Source organism: Pongo abelii, chromosome 15 (genome assembly GCF_028885655.2).
Source record: "Pongo abelii isolate AG06213 chromosome 15, NHGRI_mPonAbe1-v2.0_pri, whole genome shotgun sequence".
Classification (NCBI taxonomy): domain Eukaryota; kingdom Metazoa; phylum Chordata; class Mammalia; order Primates; family Hominidae; genus Pongo; species Pongo abelii.
The window spans coordinates 44310463-44331961 of NC_072000.2; positions in this window are offsets into that span (position 1 = coordinate 44310463).

Genomic DNA, 21499 nt, shown 5'->3' on the forward strand with positions numbered 1-21499 from the left:
TTAGATTTAAAAGTATTAAATCTTTCTTTCTGGTGATGAAGGAGATAATGGTAGTCCATGACATGCAGTGACAGGACGGTTATGTGAATTACCCACTGTAGATAGTGCAAGTGCCTAAAGAAGGTAATTTTTTTTTTTGTAACAAAGCATGTGTTGCTATAGAATATGCTTGCAAATATAGGGTTATAGCATGTCTCATCATAAATGCACCAGAGAGCATGTGGAAAGAACATGCTAAGTTCTCACTTCAAAGTCCACATAAAGGACCTAAAAGCCTCTTTGACTGCTCTAAATGAAACACTTATTTTCTGTAGCCACAAAGGTGAGATTTCTGAAAACAAAATCTAAAATCTAATCTTGCAGGTGGCTGAATAATAATGCAAATTATATTCCCAAACATGCAGCATATCTTTGGTTATAATTAAAGCATTTATTAGGGAAGAATGAAATCTTGAACATTGGAACATCAGTCTTACACACTGATTCAATGGATCTTAGACTTTGAACTCTTTCTTCCCACTGAACTTTTGGTAGCAGAAGCAGCTCTTCCATCCCTTCCATATGGAGGGTACTCTCAGCTTGTCTGAAGAACCCATAATGGTCTCATTAATGGTAGTTACCTTACAGGAAATTGCTACTCCTCCTCCGAATCTATCTTCACCACATTTTCCTGCTTCTAGACCTACTTATAAATCTGTACATAGACTCAATTCCCATCAGGTCATGAAGAGTGAGGTACAAAATGGGCCGTTTGGGAAGATGTGCTATACAACAAGAGAGTTGCATAATTTTGCCAATTTATAGTGACAGAAACCAGGGGATATGTGAACAAAGTGTAAAGAACATAAGATGAATCAGAATATATTTATTGGATCATAAGCATAGATTCTGGATAGAGTGGCCATGCTGGTAGTGGTTCTAGCAGTTTGCTTGTCTGGTTGATGGAATTCTCCACTCAAGATTGACCTGCAACAATTGAAATTAAAATGTCAGAAGGTATTCAGGAAGTCATCCAAAGAAATAGGGAGATTGGAATGCTAGAGTGGATTTATCATGGAAGACCTAAACATATCCCCTCACTGGGAAGGTTCAGAGAGCATTCATTTCACCAAGGCTGTGAGAAATTTAAGAAGGGATCCCTAGCAATATAGAACAGCTCTGCGGTGACTTTTTTTGTAGGCCCAGAATTACAGTGGGATCTGCTATTATACTGAGATTCCCAAATTAAACGGGCATGGTGGAATTCTGGAGTATCAGAGACAAAGTGGCAACAATTTATCATCAAGGAAAAGATGAGCTTAGATAACATAAGGCACAATGATGCTAAGAGACTGAACATACAAATGGACTATGGCCAGATCATATGCAAAAACAGAACTCTGATCTAAAACCTGTAGCAAGCTGCCCAGGAAACCAACCCCTTATCTGTAATAGGCAGCCCAAGAAGCCAACCTGCTGTAAATGAGATTTTCAGGAAGCCAGCTGAAAATGAGATTACAACCTGCTGTAAATGAGATTTTCTGGATATCATTATCGCTAATGATAATCCAGGAAACTAAACAATACATTCTTGAGCAATGAACCTGAAAATGTTCAAGAATTGATCAATAACTGACAGCTTCCCTAATTTTTGTTCCTGCTTCCAACTTAGGACCAACCAGAGAAAACCAATTATGCGCCTGTAACCAATCCCATAGGATACCACACTTCCAGTTAGCCCTATAGCATCCTCATGCCAATAGCCTCCCATCAGGGCATATCTGAAGTCTTCCCTTTCTGCAACTATAAAGCTTTTCCACTCTTCTGCCTGTATTTGCATCTCTGCCAAAATGGAAATGGCAGTTGGTGGCTCTCTTGCTGCAGCAAGTTCTGAGTAAACCGGCTTTGTTTTTCTCGTTTGTTTGGTCTTCTTTTACTTTCACAAAGCAAAGCAGCATTTAGAATAATCTTACTTTCAGAGGTGGTTGGCTTTGGCTAGTTGACAATAGAGCTCCTAGAACTGAAATAGTTGGGCAGCCTATCAAAGTCCAAATTGATCTGTTTAAGCAGAAAAACTCTATGCCTAGTGAACAGAAATCTGACTGAATCACACAGAAGACTCACAGCCCTAACGCAGTCTCAGACTTGAGTCAGTTCACAGTCCCAGGACTCCTTGAGTGAAAAGGAGACCAAATGACTTTAAAAAAGGACCCTGAAAGAATAACAAATACTTATATTGTGTAACTTCTTTCAGCCTTTACTAAAGGTACAAGTGGTCCTTTATTGGTGACTATTTTTAATTAGAATAAACAAAATATGTATTTTTAATTTGGCAAGTAATTACCTGTCCGATTATGATAAAGTACATTTTCTTTGTGTGGGGTGTATGCTAGGTTCAAAAATGATTCAATTATTAAGACTCCAGAGAATTTTGATTTTTGAACTCTAACTCTTCCCCATGTATAAAATGAACACAGATAGTGCTAAAATGTGAGTTAGATTTTAGGTAACAATGTAAATGTAATACAAATTTGAAGCTTAGGAATAAAAATAAATAGCATTTGATTATTTTAAAGTAAGTGCTTATTTATGTGGCTTCCAATGTGACTTAAGGCATCTGTGTTTTTTCTTGTTTGCTTGTGTGTATATGAGGGTGGGAAAGAAGGGGAGTGAAGAAGAGGAGAGAGATGGTGGAGGAAAGGCAGAAAGTTCAGGAATGATTGGTTTGAGAGATGAAGCACATTGCATAGATAAGACTATGGTTTGTTTAAAAGTATATTTATTTCTATAACTATGTAACAGAGCATCCCAAATTTAGCAGCTTAAAATACCAGTTTATTGTCTCACAGATCTGTGGGTCACAAATCCTGGCACAGCTTAACTGGATCGTCATTGTGCTGTAATCAGCGTGTCAGGCAAGGTGTATTCTCATTAAGGTTCACCTGGGAAAAGCTGCTCTTCCAAGCTCCCTCATGTTGTCTGTAGAATACATGGTTGCTTGCTTCTTCAAACATAGCAACTGAGAAAGTCTCTGCCCTCAGGTAGGAGTCCTTTATACGGATTTTTCCCTCGATTAAGACAGGTCCAACCAGGACAATTCTTCCTCTTCTTATTTTTCCTTTTTTATCTTAAAATCAACTGATATGAAACCTTAATGAAATTTTCAAACTTTCTTCACCTCTACTCTATTCTATTGGCCAGAAGAAAGTCACAGGTACCAGCTGTACTCAGGAGAGGGGATCACATAGTTTATAACATATTGGGGTCACCTAAGAATGTATCTGACATAATGTGATATACCAGAAACCCAAAGGATAAGTGGATTGAAAGAAAGGCAAAGCAAAGAAGGAAAAGAAGTAAGAAATCAGGGAGGGAAGAAAGGCAAGCAAGCATTTATGAATGGAATTTCGGCAGTAAATACTCAGCTATAAAATTTCAATTCATTTTCGGCTTCTTCCATAAAGACCTCCCTTCATCATTTTCCACCATCCTCCCAGATCTCTATTCTCAGTTTTCCATACTTTTGAGTGATAACTTATTATCACTCTCTTTTGCTTATTTGTATTTAACTTTATTGCCCTTTGCAAACTAGGCAGTTACTCAAAATTAGGGACTCATGCTAATGCACATTCCTCTTCATCATCCCAAAGATTTGAACAACTTATGCAAAGAAAAGCTTTATTCACTGTATCTTAGGAAAACAGGAATAAAATAGAGTGTATACTATGTTCCAAGTACAGAGCAAGGCACTCTCACTTGTTACCTTATCACTAAGTGACCTTACATTAACCTTAATTAACAGAATAGAGCAAAGTTACTTAAAAGAAAATAAATATCTGATATTGGTATTGCTAAAATTCTAACCCAATCACTTGAACATTTTATTAAGTCAAAATGAATAGAAGTCAAACATAAACATCATTGAGAATTCAAAAAGAATTGTGTGATATTCGCAAAATGCAAGTTATGGCACCTCCTTAACTTGATATTTAGCACAGTGAAAAACGTGTTTGGGCAGAAGGTGGGCAGACAAATGCTTGAAGTGGCTTTTTTCCTTTTACTGAGACTTTGGAGGAGTTACTTTCTCAGTTACTTATCTATCAACTCTCTATCTAACTATCTATCTAACATCTATCTATCTAACTTATCTATCAACTATCTAACAACTTATCTATCAATAGTTACTAATGATAGTACTATTTCTAAAGGGAATAAGATAATTAAATGAGTTTAAACACAATGGTGATTTTATTTAGCAAACAAAATGTCTGTTAATCAATGAATGAAAAAAACATTGCTCTTGGATTTGGGGGCAGGAGGGAGAATCAACAAGCTACCGACATAAAGTAAAACAAGTTGAAACAAAACAGATTTAGAAAGCAGAAAATAATAGCTTGCTGAAAACAGAGTCTATGCCCAAGATTTCTTTTTGTAGTTATAGTAAATATTTTTAAAAGTTTATTTCTAAATTGTTAGCATACTGAATTGTATAATTATAAATAATTTCAGAAATCATGTTAAAAGATTCACACTCTGCTAGTTTTATTTTATCCACATGTACCAGCCCCATTTCTATTCTCTTTTTGATCATTATATATTTCTAATCTGTAACTGGAAGAGTTTGGCAAATTGCTTATTTATAATAGCATGACAAGCCACCAATCAAAGTATATGGCTTCCAGAATCAGATTATCCTAATTCCGTCCACTATTTATTTAGTGGTTGCAGCGGAATCCCAGGAACATACAATACCATGGCAAGAAACAATCAATGCTAACACAAGCCACAAAGATAATCGGAATGGAATCAGTGGTTTGCTATTTTCTTTCTTAGGATTCTAATTTTCTTTTACCTTATCATAGACATGGACCAATAACCATTTCAGGATAAAGCTAAACTAATCAAAATAAATGAAGTCCCCAAACCACCTGTACAATCCAGACATTTAAAAGCAGAGGAGTTGGCAAATATAGTATTTCATAAATGAAAATTTTAGCTCAGCCTCCTTTCTTCTCTATTTTTTCTCCAAAGGAGAAAGAGGAAAAATCTTTTTCATTGAAAAATTATAGCTTGAGATTATCAATCAATAGTACCTCTTAGTTGCTTAGCTCAGCCATCAGGGTTAGGTGTATAACAATACTGAGGTTCAAAATTAATAAAACTGGGCATGTTTCATAGCCAGTATTTAACTTTATATGATAGATATATAGTGAATATGCTATATTTCTTGGCAGAGGGAAAAACAGGGGATATGGTAGATGTTTAATAAGTTATTTCATCTAAACCTCAAACCCTAAAAATTAAATGCTCTTGCCATTTTACAGAGGAGTAAACAGAAGATGACGTTAAATGACACATAATTTTAAACCTGGAATCAAAAATATCTATCTGAGACATCATAAACGAATACATTTGTAGCTCTTTATTTTCCATCTCTCTGTTAGTGATATTTACACCAATTTTTTGTAACGTTTGCTTAAAATTACAACCATTTGAGTTGAAAGAAAAGCCATCTATCTATTGTCACTATCATGTCTGCATTTTCTGCAGTTCAGTACATGTCCAATTTCATTCAAAACCATTCAAAGGCTTCTCTTTTCTTTCTTTCTGATACAGTATTACTTAGATGGTCTCTTCATTAAGCTGAGTAAGAGTGCAGATTTTCAATTCTTTGGAGAGATTCAAAGCTATCTATCCCTATTACCTTTTCATTATTCCTTTAGGGTCTCATTTAGTACTAACTGGTAAATTTTAATGGCCAAAAAATGTTCACTGCAGATATGTATTCTGATTCTGAGATAGAAATCATATCTGGAAGAGTAATATAAGAGAAAAAAGACGGGATCTGAAAAGGTTAGAAGAGTTTCAATTTGCTAATTCATTCAATTTCAAGATCAAGACTTTGTATTTCATTTTTAGTTTTCTTCCTTGGTAAAGCATACGATTTATATAAAAAATAAAGTTTCTACATACACAATTCTCATTAATGTTTTGGATTCATTTCTAATATTTTTCCATCAATTTATGTGAATCAAATCTTCTCTTAGGATCCCTTTCACAGTTCTTTTCTTTATATCCAGATCTTCTCTCTGATTTTTTCTTTCTTTGTCCCTATCATCTTCTCTTTTCACTGTGGCTGTTAAGTTAAAAAAAAAATCAGAAAGCTATTGATGTCGCTATCTTTCTCCTGTCACTTTCATCAGAAAAAAAACAGAGTTCCAATGTGCCGCATCCAGTTGCTTAGCAACAATATTTTCAACCTCCCTGCCAGCATGAAGAGTGTGAAGCTGGGCCTGCTAATGTGGCTGCAAGACCAAAAAGAGCATAGTTTGAGTGGAAATAGGAAAATTAAGCTCTGAAAAATTCAACAATCTCAGGATATAATGAATGCAGAAAAGGATGAGCCTTTTACAGCGGGAGCTTCCTTTTTCTGCATGACATATCACTGGCAGAAAACTTTCTTCTCTAAAGCAACCTTCTAGGAGTTATGCAATCAAAAATGCCAATAAGACTGTGTTCTGCATCCAGTTCCTAAACTGATCCATTGCTTTATTTTTCCATACATATATTTACAATTCCATGGAAAAGTAGATATTATGAATGTGAATGTTTTCAGCACAAGATAGAGTAAAAAATTTTTAATAATGCTTTTTCAAAATTTATTACTATTATTTTAATGAACAAAAACTGATGGCTTTTCTATGTAAGTCTGTGAATACATTCCTATTCTTTTTATGACTACTTTAATCCCACATTATTTTTTTCTCAGTAATAGAAACACGTATTTAGTCCATGTTTGGTATCTGTATAGCTTTCTTGTTTTTAAATAAAATGTTTTGATTGCTTTATATTTATGTTGTTCATTGGTATGTGTTTGAAAATGGATAAATGACAGAAAGACTGTCAACAGAGTTCATAATCAAAATAATTAAATGCAAACGTATACTTTCAATGAGAAGATTAAAAACTATTAAATATGCTTTATATTTTTTCTATTTATCATTTAAAAATAAATTTTATTGCATATAAATTAAGAATTACATATCTTTATCAGTTCACATGATATATATATAATTTTATCAAAAAGCTAATTATGTTAATTTAAAAGTTGTTTCTTGAATTTAATACATTTTAATATAGTGTGGTGTTATTCTATTTTGAGCAGGAATTGCAGAAACTGGTATATTGTGTTCCAAATTTGCTTTGATGTTTTTATCTGCTTGATAATCTGGAACATGTTTTATAATCTGCCTAAGATTCAGTTTTTGCATATTAAGTGAAAATAATACTTCCTAACTTTAGTTCTAGTACAAAAAAAATACAGTGAGATAATGAATATAACACACTAAGCATGTCTGGCATACAAACAATATTCAGTAATTTAAAAGTCATTGGTACTTAGAAATTTTTAGAAATTAGTGACTAGACCAGATAGGTTTTGTTCCAGACATTTTATCACATTTTAATGTAAATTCATTTTTAAATATTGAAATATACTGACAGCAGCAGCACTCAAGACATTAAGCATTTAGAGATATAGAGTCCACAGAAGTAGATGATATGTGAATAATTAAAAACTCTAATAGCCATGTATGTAGACTGGGAATGCATTAATATTTATTAGTATTTTTGAATAAAAATGTAAATAGCAGACTGTGGAAAACGTGGTCATAAAATTCTTTATTTATATCCTTATTACTATTTGTTTTATCTTATAGAAGAAAAACTTACCATTTAAAAATTAATAATTCATGTCCATAATGGCAAGATATTATTTCTCCCAAGTTCATAAATAATAATTTAGAAATATTATAAATGAAGATCTCTTGGCCAGCCTTATAAAAACACATTTGCAACATCTGTACTAACTCATTCTTAATTATGAGCAGAATCACAAGGTATTTGAGGAATGCTTGAAATATGAAGCACGTAATTTAAAATACACTAAAACATCTCCAGAAAATCTAAAAAATAAAGAAACCTTAAGATATTATTGTAGGTAATGAAACCATCATACCTGTAAATGAGTAAACAATAGATTAAAAACAAATAATAAATCTATAAACATATTTCCTTTTAAATTAAAATTCTAGTAAAATATATTGTTGATGTTGATGAAATATCTCTAAAAGGAGGGAAGAACAAGAAGAAATATATGCAACCAAAGATAGGAAACATGAAGATATAATTTAAGAAGTCTAACTTTTGACTTGTACAGTTTCTAGGTAGAAATGAACAGATGTCAAGGTGATGATATTTTCAAACATAGTAAAAGCAATTCCTAAAATGGAAAGATGGGAGTATCAGACTATAATGAACTCAGTAAATACCTAGCCCAGTGAATTAAATTATACCTGCATATTGACACATTGTACCTTTTTGGAACATCAATAATAAAACCAAAATTATCAGAAGGTAAAAAATAAAAAGGATAATATAAAAGGAATGATCTTCAGGAAATTTGTACGCAATTATGTAATGAATTCAATAGGCAGAAGGAAATTAATTTTGGTTTTTAGTCAACTAAGCTATTAATCAAATGTAAGGAAAAATGAATCACATTTTCAGACATGCAAGGTCTCAGAAATTTTACCCCCTACACACCCACACACTATCAGAACATTTCTTAAGGATGACATTAGTTGCAGTTCTCTAGAGAAACATAACCAATAGGTCTCATATACAGACATACACACACACACACACACACGCACACACACACACAGTTCTATTGTAACGAATTGGCTCACATATCTATGGAGGCTGAAAAGTTCCTCAATCTGCCAGCAAGCTGAAGACCCCGGAAAGCTGGTGGTGTAGTTCCAGTCTGTCTCTGAAGATCTGAGAACTAGGAACACCTGTGGTGTAAGTTCCAGTGCAAAACGGAAGACTGATGTCCCAGCTTAAGAACTCAGGTAAAGAGAGAATTCTCATTTCATCTGCATTTTAGCTCTGTTCAGGGCCTCAATGGATTGGATGATGCCAATCCACATTGGAGAGGGCCATCTTTTCTACTGAGTCTACTGATTCAAATGTTAATCTATTTCAGAAACACACCTTAGACTATTTAGATATAATGTTTAACCAAATATCTGACACTCTGTCTCCTAGTCAAGTAACATAAAATTAACCATCACAAAGATGTTCTTTGTAAAATGTAAGGGTAAACCAAGGAAGAAGAAGGTGCAAAATATGGGAAAGGAATCCATAAGAAATATGTACGAATTACAAAAATAATTGCTTCTGCTAGAAACAGTATTTAGTGTACTATGAAACAAGAATCAAGAAGTAAGAGAGGTACAGAGATGTTTATATCATCATTAAAAGTATAGGCTGACTTAAGAAGATGATAAATATGTTAATTCTAATTTTTTTAAATGAGAATTTAAAATTTCAGGAAACACAAAATATCAGAAAAAAATGCAATCATAGCACACTACATGTTTGTGAAATTAGTGATATTTATAAAGATGTAACAAATACTTGACCGTGTAAAAGTAAAAATAGGAATAACTGCATTTGCAGTTGAGAAGGGAGGCAGCAAATAAAAGGTAAATATTAACCTTACAAAGTAAGGTGACCAGATATACTTTCAAGAAATAATAAAAAACCAAATATTCAATATTTTGTAATTACAGAAAAAAACATGAAATAACTTAAAAGTCATAACAATACTATTAAGATGAAAGAAAGAGATGATTTTTGACCAACCCTCAGATATCAGGGAATTAATTGAAAATGCCTAAAGCTGATCAGACATAGGGTTATAAACATAAAGTTTAGGGATGCAAATTAAGTAAAATACTGTATTCTTTAATAATTAAAAACAATTTTTGTAAATTTATAAACTAGGTGCTATGAGAGACAAGGAACCCTTGCTTTATTAATATTAATTAATATTAATATTAATCTGTACTATTAACTTTTCATCATACATTATTTAAATATATTTCTATGCAAACATTGGTATAAAAATTTGTATACAAAGTTTAGTTCATAATTCTATGCAGTTTTGTTTTTTGTGTTTTTATAGTCAATGATAAAATTATAGCCCCATCTTAAAAAAGATGAGCAAAATGAGTTTCTTCTTAAAGTTGGTAAGTAATTTTTAAAAGTTTTAAAAAGATAAGGTTTAAGATCATTGAAATTTAAAGTCTCAAAATACATACATGAAAAACCTTATAAAATATTAAAAATAAATACTACAGCCCATACTATACTTAATAGTAGAGATTAAACTCTTTTTTCCTGTTATCAGGAACAAATCAAGGATGTCTGTTCTCACCACTTCTATTAAGTGTTTTACCATAAATCTTAGTGCAATAGTGTAATAAAAATATATAAAAGGCATATAATTTTAAAGAGATTTGTGTTAAAATTATATTATGGTGATGGTTGCACAACTGTATAAATATTCTAAAAACTTTTGTGCACTTAAATGAGTGAACATTGTGATATTAAATTATATCATAATGACATTGTTTTTAAAAAGCAGAAGAATAGCTGCTTTTATTCACAGATAATAGGATTTTATAAGCAGAAAATCCTGTCGATTCCACCTAACATTACTTGAATTTATACACCAGTTCAGCAAGGTAGAAAGACATAACAGTTTTGAAATAGAAAAATAAAATAAATTTCTACATAGTATCAATTAACAACTGAAAAACACAATATTTTTAATTTATACTACTTACAATATCACCAAGACAAAATCTAGTACCTAGGAAAAATATCTAATCCAAATTATGAAAAATTACTTTATGGAAAATGATAAAACATTACTGAAAGATGTTAAAGATTAAGTAAATAGATATCCTAAAATCAGTAGAAATTAAAAAATGATATTTCTAGGATGTCAATTTTTACCAAACTGAACTATATATTTAGTACAATCACAACCTTAATTCAAGTGGTTTTAAAAAGTAAAAATGGACAGGAATATACTAAAATTTATATGAAAGGCAAAAGACATAGAATAATACAAAATATTTTGAGAAAAAGAAAAGTTGAAATATTTACACTACCTTACATTTCAAAGCATTTTTGTCAGAACACAGTGCTACTGACATAATAATATACAAATATGTAAAGAAACAAAAAACTGGTATTCCAGGAACATGCACATTAGTTCAATTAATTTTTTAAGACATAAAGTCAATTAAATGGTAAAGGGATTCCACTTCAACAAATGATGTTCAAATAGTTAGATAAATATGTGAAAAATAAAACACCTTTTACTTGCCTCACTCTATACACAAAAGTAATTATTAATTGACCAGAAATTTCAATGTGATAGAGACTCAACATTTCTAGAAGAAAACATAAGAAAATTACTTTGTAAAATTGAAGTTAAAAAATATTTCTGGCAGGACCTAGGAAGCAATAACCATAAAAGAAAAATATATATAAATTGAGTTTTCTAAAAATCAAAAACCTCAGCTCACCAAATAACACAATTTACAAAATAAATAAGCAAAACATAGGCTAGAAATAATTATTTGCTATGTACCTCTATGAAAGAAGATATGCATTTGGAATATACAAATAACTGTATTTGGCAAACAATTCAGTTTGTAAGTGTTTAAATATTTGAGCGGTCCCTTTATTAAGATATGTTTCAAAAATTAGCCACTAAAGAACCCAATTTAAAAGCACATTTAGATACTACTATACATTCAATAGAATACCTAAAACAAAAAACACAAACTAAACAAAATATTGATGAGACTATGGAACAAAAACCAATAAAATATTGATGATGGAAGGATAAAATTGCACAAGTTTTCAGAAAATGAATTCAGTTTTTAATGAAGTTCAACATTAAGGCCTACGTTTTTACTCAATAATCCTACTCCCACCTATTTACTCAAGAGGAAATAAAACGTATACCTACATGAAAACTTACACTCCATGTTCAAAGTAGCCTAAAACTAGAAAAAGTACTTATCTTCATCAAAGGAAGAATGTATGAGCACATCTCAGTGTGTTCATAAGATAACTTTTATCTAACATAAAAAGAAATACATTCCTAATACTCAAAATAACAAGATTTAATCTCAAAAAGTTTATGCTGAGTAAAATAAAATGAGTCAGAAAGGAGAGTATACTGTATGATTCCATTTACACGAATTTTAAGACAGGCAAAACTAATTTACGAGGATTGAAATCAACTAGTTGTTGCTGCTGTGAGGGGGTTGGGGATTAACTAGGAAGAGGCATAAAGAAACTATCTGGGAGGATTGGCATAATTTCTTTGTTTCCATTGATAGATGCGAAGTGTATATACTTGTGAGAACCAATCAGTTGAACATTTAACCTCCGTGTTTTTCATAGTGTATGCATCAATTAAAATATATATTAAGTGAATATATCTTCAGATTTTTTGAGCAGACATATTTATGGATATATAAAAAATATTTAGGAAAAAATAAATATGTAGTTGTTACACTCTGTGTTTTGCTGTTTGTTCTTTATTTTATTTTACATTGATTTATAAACATTCTTCTGAAGATTGTGTAAGCCACAATACAACATTCAGTGTGAATATTAGTAGTGATTTTAAATATTTACTGCATTTCATCTGCAAACTTACTGTTTTATGAAATAATTCTTTATTCATATACTGTGAAAGTTAAATTTACCTTGATGATTAGGATGCACTATTTCCTTCCTCTATTATAGTGCAATTTTTAAAAGAAACTTCCTGATAGTTTATTAGACATAAATTCAAATACAGTGCAGCATAACCTGTTTTGTGAACATATCTTTTATTATGTAGACAGTATTTTCATCTTTTTATTATATAGAAATAAATTTAGTTCTTTTCTTGGTGACTGGAAGCCAAGTTCAGTTGCTTTAAGAGGAAAAGTAGATTTAGGATGGAAGTACTGTATAGCTTCTTGCAAGTTTATTCTTCTTATGGTCGATCCGCTGACTGATTAATTCTATACTGTAATACTTAGAACATGAACTTCTTGTGCACAAGGCTATTTCTCTAACTGGTATGTTAGTGCATAATAGTATGCACAGAAGAGTTCTAACAGTAAGGACAATAATATTGTGCTGATTTTAACCTCTGAATGCTTCTTGATATTTTTAAATCTTTGTCCTCACAAAAATTATGATAATATGGGCAAAACAGGTGCTTCAACTTATGTGAATACACAGTACCAAAATTATTCATATGGTCAGAAAAAAAAACAGTAATATCCTCATTTGTTTAGAAATATGCAACATTTGATAATTGTAAATGCAGGAAAGATTTTCTTCCCAATAAGAGCATATAAAAATAATTTTAAAGTAGCATATTAATTGCTAAATTGTTCACACATTTATAACTCCTTATGAACGCTTCCCTTAAGAAAAGCATCTAAAAATAGTTAAAAATAATGTTCTTCCTTCATTAAACACTTTCTTTCCTTGACTTCTGCAAATAAAAACTCTCCAAGTTCCTGATGGAAGTATATAACTTTGTTTATCTTTAATAAACTCTGTATTGATTATTGAGGCAATTCCACTCAATTTACCACTTTATTAATTTTATTAATTTAAAAAAGCCAATTGTTCAAAATTTTTAGTTTAGAGCATTTTTGGTTAATGTTACCCTTTTGTTTTCAGCATAACTAAGCACATTACTTAAGATGTAGCAGATACACATAAACGTATGTTGTACATTAAATGTGTCATTACAAAATTGAAAAATCTGCCATTGGCTTCCAAACTGATCAACTGTTACTCATACATATGACAAACCAAAGCTATGGAAAAATGAGATTACTATTCAGTCAATCTAAATATAATATTTTGAAGGGCGCTGTAATGTTTTAGTCTCAAAAGAGTATGGTAGAAGGAGAAAGGAGATAATTTCACTGAGAAGTCATTCTATAGGAAAAACATAGTATTGGAATTTTTTCAGTTAGAAATCATAAATTTACAAACGATGCTTTAAGTAAGATGAATTGGAAAAAAAAACACTGAAGAACATAACTAACATATAATGAAACACAGTATTTTGCAGATAAATTCCATAAAAGTTGTTAATTCTATTTTATGAATTGCCCAACATTTTTTCTTGATTAGGTGTTGTCTCAAAGGAACTGAGCTTCATGGATCAAACAACACACATTTCATTTAATCCTCCTCTTCAGATAAGCAATATATTTTTGTAGGTAAGTAACGAAGGTCCACTATTTTTCTGTGGTACACAAATTATTTTGTATATATTTGAGAGGTGAGCCATAGCTCTAATTTGCATATCTTTCTAAGGTGCGTATCTCTCTCATACTGCTCAAGTCCTATTTGTCTTTTTTTTAAGGTCTCTGATAACATAGTACTATATATTTTTGTGCCCCATTACAAATATTTGAATGCATAAATCCATTTCTGGAGTTTATAGAAGAAAAATGGAAATAAATTGTGTATACTCAAGAATGGAGAAAAGTCAAAAATCATTAGCCACTGTGTTGACAATTGTAAGGACCAAATATGGAACATAAAAATCTTTCTTTTCTAAGGCTAAATATGATATAAGGAAAATGTATGTGAAAAATAAGATATGATTCCTGATTTAAAGTAATTTCTTTAAAGTTTGCTGTGTGCAAACAATTAAAATAAGCTCTCAGTTACTTCTCATTGATTTAAAAGCTTATAGTAAAGTTGAGTGGTGCTAGTGTAAGTATAATGACACCAGAGTAACATAATTGTCACTCAATGAAGAATTCTATGACATGGTGTGTGGCAGTTGTTTTATAAAAGTTGTGTCATGGGAAGATTGTCACTCCTACTGACATTTTGGCAGAGGAAGAATTATAAAAATTTCCTCTAATATTACCTGCCCTGTTTGTTGTTATTTGTAGAATGTTTTATATTTTTCCTTACTTCTGTAAAAGTATCCTCTGAGAAGCATACTTTGTGTTTCAATGGAAATATTAGAAGTACAAATTGAACTTTTGGGAAGACTTTTTTTGAACATGGGTGTCATTTGCTGTCAAGACTGAAGGGAAAATTTTCATAAATATCAATCAACCATGGTTTTAAGGGAGCCATTGCTGATGGTACAAATGTTCAAAGGAAACATACTCTAGAGAAGGCAAGGATAAGTAGCTTTGTCTTTAAAGCATACTTTGATAAAAAGAAATGCAAATTTGGTCTTTGTCCTTTGTTCCTGACACAGAGCTAAAAACCTTTGAAATTTCCTGGGTGACAGGGGTGTCCTTTTTTTTTTTTAATGAGGCCACTCTTGGTGGGCCTGAGATAGCTTCTGAATGGGGGCTGGTCACCAGAAAGACCAAAACATGATTAAACAGTTGAAACTTTGCCTCCACTCTCTGATCTCCAGGGAGGGAAGAAGGACGGGAGGTTGAGTCAACCATCAATGGCCACTGACTTCATCATTCATGCCCACGTAATGAAACTTCCATACAATTCAGGGTTCAGAGAGCTTCCTGGGAGGGAGCTGTGAGAACTTTCAATTTATAGCTGGTCAGTTAGAAGTACGGGAGGCACAGGAGTAGAGATCGATGTCGGCAGTGGAGGCAGTCTTGTACATCTGAACCCTTGACCTGTGGGGTCTCGACTAACTTTTGGTTAGTGTCAGAAGTGAACTGAATTTTAGGGCACCTAGTTGGTGTCCAGATGGTTGGAAAAATAGTTGGTCTGAGATAAAATATCAAACATTTCGTGTCAAAAGTGTTGTTATTAAAAACAGTTTCAAATGACTGACTCTGGAGCCAGACACCTTAAGTTCATATCCCAATACCATCACTTTTAAGCTGTGCTACTTTTCAGAATTGATTGTTTGGTGACTCACTTTTGTTATTGACAATAACATATCTGTTTCATAGGTTTATTATGAGCACTAACTTAATGAAAAGTGTTTTGAGTCATGAGTGCCATTAGGTAATTCACAATCAATGTTATATATCATTACTATGACAACAAATTGACAGATATTTCTAAGGACATTTATATAAGGCCTACGTATACAAATCCTTTCAATTTCCTCATTATTGAGAGAAAAATCTCCATGTCATTTTTGAAGGGTATGGCAATGTTTATGACATTGTGTAATGAGATGCACAAAATCCCCAGTGCACGTCTTGTATCAATTTTTGTTCTGGAATATCTTTTCAAACATATTCACACAGCATACACTTTTGGAGTATAAATATAGTGCCTGCCTTTGGAACAGGTCATACATTTGTTTCCTGACTAGAAGAGGATAATGTCTCCCTGTCAGGCAAAATTAGTCAGGTTTGCTAGTAGTTCCCTTAAAACAGGGGTCCCCAACCCACAGGCTGTGGACCAGTATTGATCTGTGGCCTGTTAGGAACCAGGCCACACAGCAGGAGGTGAGCAGCAGGCCAGTTAGAACTGCTGCCTGAGCTGTGCCTCCTGTCAGATCAGGGCAGCATTAGATTCTCATTGGAGTGCAAACCCTGTTGTGAACTGTGTATGCGAGGGACGTAGTCTGCATGCTCTTTATGAGAATCTAACTAATGCCTGACAATCTGAGGTGGAACAGTTTTATTCTGAAAATATCCCTGTCTCCCAGCTTCCAGTCTGTAGCAAATTGTCTTCCATGAAACTGGTCCCTGGTGTCAAAAACATTGGTGACCGCTGCCTTAAAAAATTGGGGGTTTCTGCAACAGATGCTGGAGAGGATGTGGAGAAATAGGAATGCTTTTACACTGTTGGTGGGAGTTAAATTACTTCAACAATTGTGGAAGACAGTGTGGTGATTCCTCAGGTATCTAGAACTGGAAATACCATTTGACCCAGCAATCCCATTACTGGGTATATAATCAAAGGATTATAAATCATTCTACTACAAAGACACATGCACACATATGTTTATTGTGGCACTGTTCACAATAGCAAAGACTTGGAACCAACCCAGATGCCCATTAATGATAGACTGGATAAAGAAAATGTGGCACATATACACCATGGAATACTATGCAGCCATAAAAAAGGATGAGTTCATGTCCTTTGCAGAGACACGGATGAAGCTGGAAACCATCATTCTCAGGAAACTAACATGTGAACAGAAAACCAAACACTGCATGTTCTCACTCATAAGTGGGAGTTGAACAATGAGAACACATGGACATGTAGGGGCAGGGGGGAACATTACACACCAGGGCCTGTTGGGAGGTGGTTGGCTGGGGAAGGGATAGCATTAGGAGAAATACCTAATGTAGATGATGGGTTGATGAGTGCAGCTAACCACCATGGCACATGTATACCTATGTAACAAACCTGCAAGATCTGTACAAGTACCCCAGAACTTAAAGCATAATTTTAAAAAAATTGTGGGTTTCTGAAGCTTCAGGTTCTTCAGTTGCAACATAAACTCACCATTTGTGCAGCAGATGTGGAACATATGAGAACATGAAGATAATTCTGCTTGTTATGTTGTGAGTAATAAAGCCTTTTGCCTCTGATCCAGGAGTCTGGTGTAGTCTTCTAGCTTCTGTTAAATTGTAGCAGGCTAAGTTACTTGCTTACATACATCAGATTCTTCACAGTTTTTGACCTTTGGTTTGGCAAGAGTATGTGGCTTCAACCCTTAGAAGATGTGACAACCAGTAAATGTCGTAGAATGTATTAACATTCAGCAAATTTCCTTCTTCCCCACCTGCCATTGGAGGAGAGTACTTTCTCACTGAAATGATGCCATTTTTACCTATGTGATTTACTCTTTGTGACTATTGTATGAATAGAGGCTACAGATATGCTGGTGTGGGTAGGTTTTAGCTCTTGCAATCTCATCTCCCACCATGATAAGAGCATGCCCAAGTAGCTGTTGATCTCAGAATGCAGAAAGAAATTAAATTGACTTGAACTAAACTTTAGCCTAGAGTGAAGTCCAGAAACTCAGTCAATATCAACTGAATCTGTTAGGCCCAGCTGAACAACATCTGATAAACAGAACTGCAAGAGAAAAATAAAGTTTGTTGTTGAAGCCATTAAGGTATATGGTCATACTGAAAAGTATGCATTAGGCCCTGAGCAATAGATGGTGATGCTAGGAATGATTATCTCTGATTTTTTCAAAAAAAATTTGTCTCCTCACCACAATTATTTTTACCTGCAAGACCAAAATTCCCTTTATGAGAAAAATGTGTAATTGGAATATAATATTCATTGGCTTAAGATAATAATAATAAGGACCTTAGCACTGTCATAGGCCATTAAAATATGCAAATTACTTCCTAATTTTACTGCATGAATGAGAAAATTAGAGGATTTCAGGGGTGACTTTTGTGCCTTTTTTATACTTCGAACATAGACTTTTCATAAACCTACTCAGAACTCAAATTTAGGCTATCACAATTAATTCCTTTCTCTCTCTCTTTCTCTCCTTCTCTCTCTCTCTATACATATCTTAAAATATACACATTGAATCTATGTAATTAGCACATTTTCTGAGATAAACGATGCTTTTACTTGAAAAGAAATTAATATTTTCTATAAAAACAATGTTACCAACATTTTATATGAATACACATGTGTGTATATAAACAATAAATCTTCCATATTCTATATGCAATAAATCTCCTATATTCTTAACTAATAATTATTAGAGATAACGACTAACATTGGCAAGTTTTTGGCCAGGGGACATAGGAATATCTGAATCTGACTCTTGATGAGAGACCTTTCTTCTTGATTGAACTGTATTTGAACTCAGTTTAAACCTTTGTGTCTGTGCTCTTACCAAACTTTGTGTGCAGTATACTGAATGAATGCACTGTGAAGTTTCTATCAGTAACAGTGGGACAGCACAGCATTGCCTTGGATGTTCAAAGACCAATACAATAGCCACTAGCAACATGTGGCTATCTAAAATTAAATGTGTATTGATTAAAATAATAAGAAACCAGAAATTCCTTCCTCCGTCACACCAGCCACATTTCAAGTTTTCACTAAGCTACATGTCACCAATGGCTACCATACTGAAAAGCACAGATAAAGAAAATCTGTAATTATTGCCTATAATTATGGCACCCAGGGACAATTGGATCCTGCTGTTAATCAGCTTTCTAAATCTCAAGGTCTCCTGGATGCATGCACTTAGAATCATGCCCAGGAAAAAAATAAAAACCTAAATATTGGCTGGGTCTTAGGCCTGTGAGAGAATTATGAACTGAATGTGTCCTCCCAAAATTCATGTTGAAATGCTAACCCTCAATGTGATGGTATTAGGAAGTGGGACCCTTGGAAGAAGATTGGGGGTAGTGTTGTCATGAATAGCATTAGTGCCCTTATAAAAATGAGCTCCCTAGCTCTCTTCCTGTCACATGAAGATGCATCAAGAAGTCGGCCCTCTGTAACCCAGAGAAGGGCTCTCACCAGAACCGGACTACACTGGCCTACTAATCTCAGACTTCCAGCCTTCACAACAGTAAGAAATAGATTTCTGTTGCTTATAATGCACCAGGTCTATGACAGTCCATGTAGCATTCTGAACTTAGACAGAGGGCATGGTATTCTGTGAAGAAATAGTGAGAAGAGCAACAACTGGGTTTTAATCCCAAATCAGATTGCACAACATTCTACCTCCAAGTTCCTCACAAAAACTCACCCTTCATCAGATTACAGATTAACTGGGCTTTGGTTATACTTCTCTAAATGTAGAAAAGTAAAATCCCATTCTGTCATTTCATTTTCCTACTGTAGCAACATTGATTTATATTTGCTAGTTCCTAAGTCCTGACTGAGAATAAAAGAAACTAAGAAATCTTGAGCGCATAGAGCAAAAACTATGACTCCTATTGGTGCACAGTCCCAGTGTACGAGGATGGAGCAATCCATCTCTGCCTGTTTTCAGGGCATATTATTGAGAGGTGACAGCGTGCTGGCAGTCCTCACAGCCCTTGCTCGCTCTCGGCGCTTCCTCTGCCTGGGCTCCCACTTTGGCGGCACTTGAGGAGCCCTTCAGCCTGCCGCTGCACTGTGAGAGCCCCTTTCTGGGCTGGCCAAGGCCGGGAGCCGGCTCCCTCAGCTTGCAGGGAGGTGCGGAGGGAGAGGCGCGAGCGGGAACCCAGGCTGCGCGCGGTGCTTGCGGGCCAGCGTGAGTTCTGGGTGGGCCTGGGCTCGGCAGACCCCGCGTTCCGAGCGGCCGGCCGGCCCACCGGCCCCGGGCAGTGAGGGGCTTAGTACCTGGGCCAGCAGCTGCTGTGCTCAATTTCTCGCCAGGCCTTAGCTGCTTTCCCGCTGCGCAGGGCTGGGGACCTGCAGCCCGCCATGCCTGAGCCTCCCACCCCTTCCATGGGCTCCTGTGCGGCCCAAGCCTCCTGGACAAGCGCCACCCCCTGCTCCACGGCGCCGAGTCCCATTGACCACCCAAGTGCTGAGGAGTGGGGTCACACAGCGCGGGACTGGCAGGCAGCTCCATCTGCAGCCCCGGTGCGGGATCCACTGGGTGAAGCCAGCTGGGCTCCTGAGTCTGGTAGGGACGTGGGGAATCTTTACATCTAGCGCCGGGATTGTACATACACCAATTGGCACTCTGTATCTAGCTCAAGGTTTGTAAACACACCAATCAGCACCCTGTGTCTAGCTCAGGGTTTGTGAATGCACCAATCGACACTCTGTATCTAGCTACTCGGTGGGGCCTTGGAGAACCTTTGTGTCCACACTCTGTATCTAGTTAATCTGGTGGGGAGGAGGAGTATATTTGTGTCTAGCTCAGGGATTGTAAAGGCACCAATCAGTGCCCTGTCAAAACAGACCACTGGGCTCTACTAGTCAGCAGGATGTGGGTGGGGCCAGATAAGAGAATAAAAGCAGGCTGCCCGAGCCAGTAGTGGCAACCGCTCTGTCCCTTTCCACACTGTGGAAGCTTTGTTCTTTTGCTCTTTGCAATAAATCTTGCTACTGCTCACTTTTTGGGTCCACACTGCTTTTATGAGCTGTAACACTCACCGCGAAGGTCTGCAGCTTCACTCCTGAAGCCAGCGAGACCACCAGCCCACCGGGAGGAATGAACAACTCCAGACGCGTCTCTACTAAAAATACAAAAAATTAGCCGGGTGAGGTGGTGGTCGCCTGTAGTCCCAGCTACTCGGGAGGATGAGGCAGGAGAACCCGGTGAACCCCGGGGGGCGGAGCCTGCAGTGAGCCGAGATCGTGCCACTGCACTCCAGCCTGGGTGACAGCGAGACTCCGTCTCAAAAAAAAAAAAAAAAGAGCTGTAACACTCACCGCGAAGTTCTGCAGCTTCACTCCTGAGCCAGCGAGACCACGAGCCCACCAGAAGGAAGAAACTCCGAACACATCTGAACATCAGAAGGAACAAACTCCCGACACGCCGCCTTTAAAACTGTAACATTCACCTCAAGGGTCCGCAGCTTCATTCTTGAAGTCAGTGAAACCAAGAACCCACCAATTCCGGACCCATTACCTTGGCCCAAGATATTACTAACATTGTTTCTGGATTTATGGCAACCGGAGGTGATGCTGAAAATACTTTTTTCTCCCACATTAGCTCTGACCTCCGGAGGCAATGATA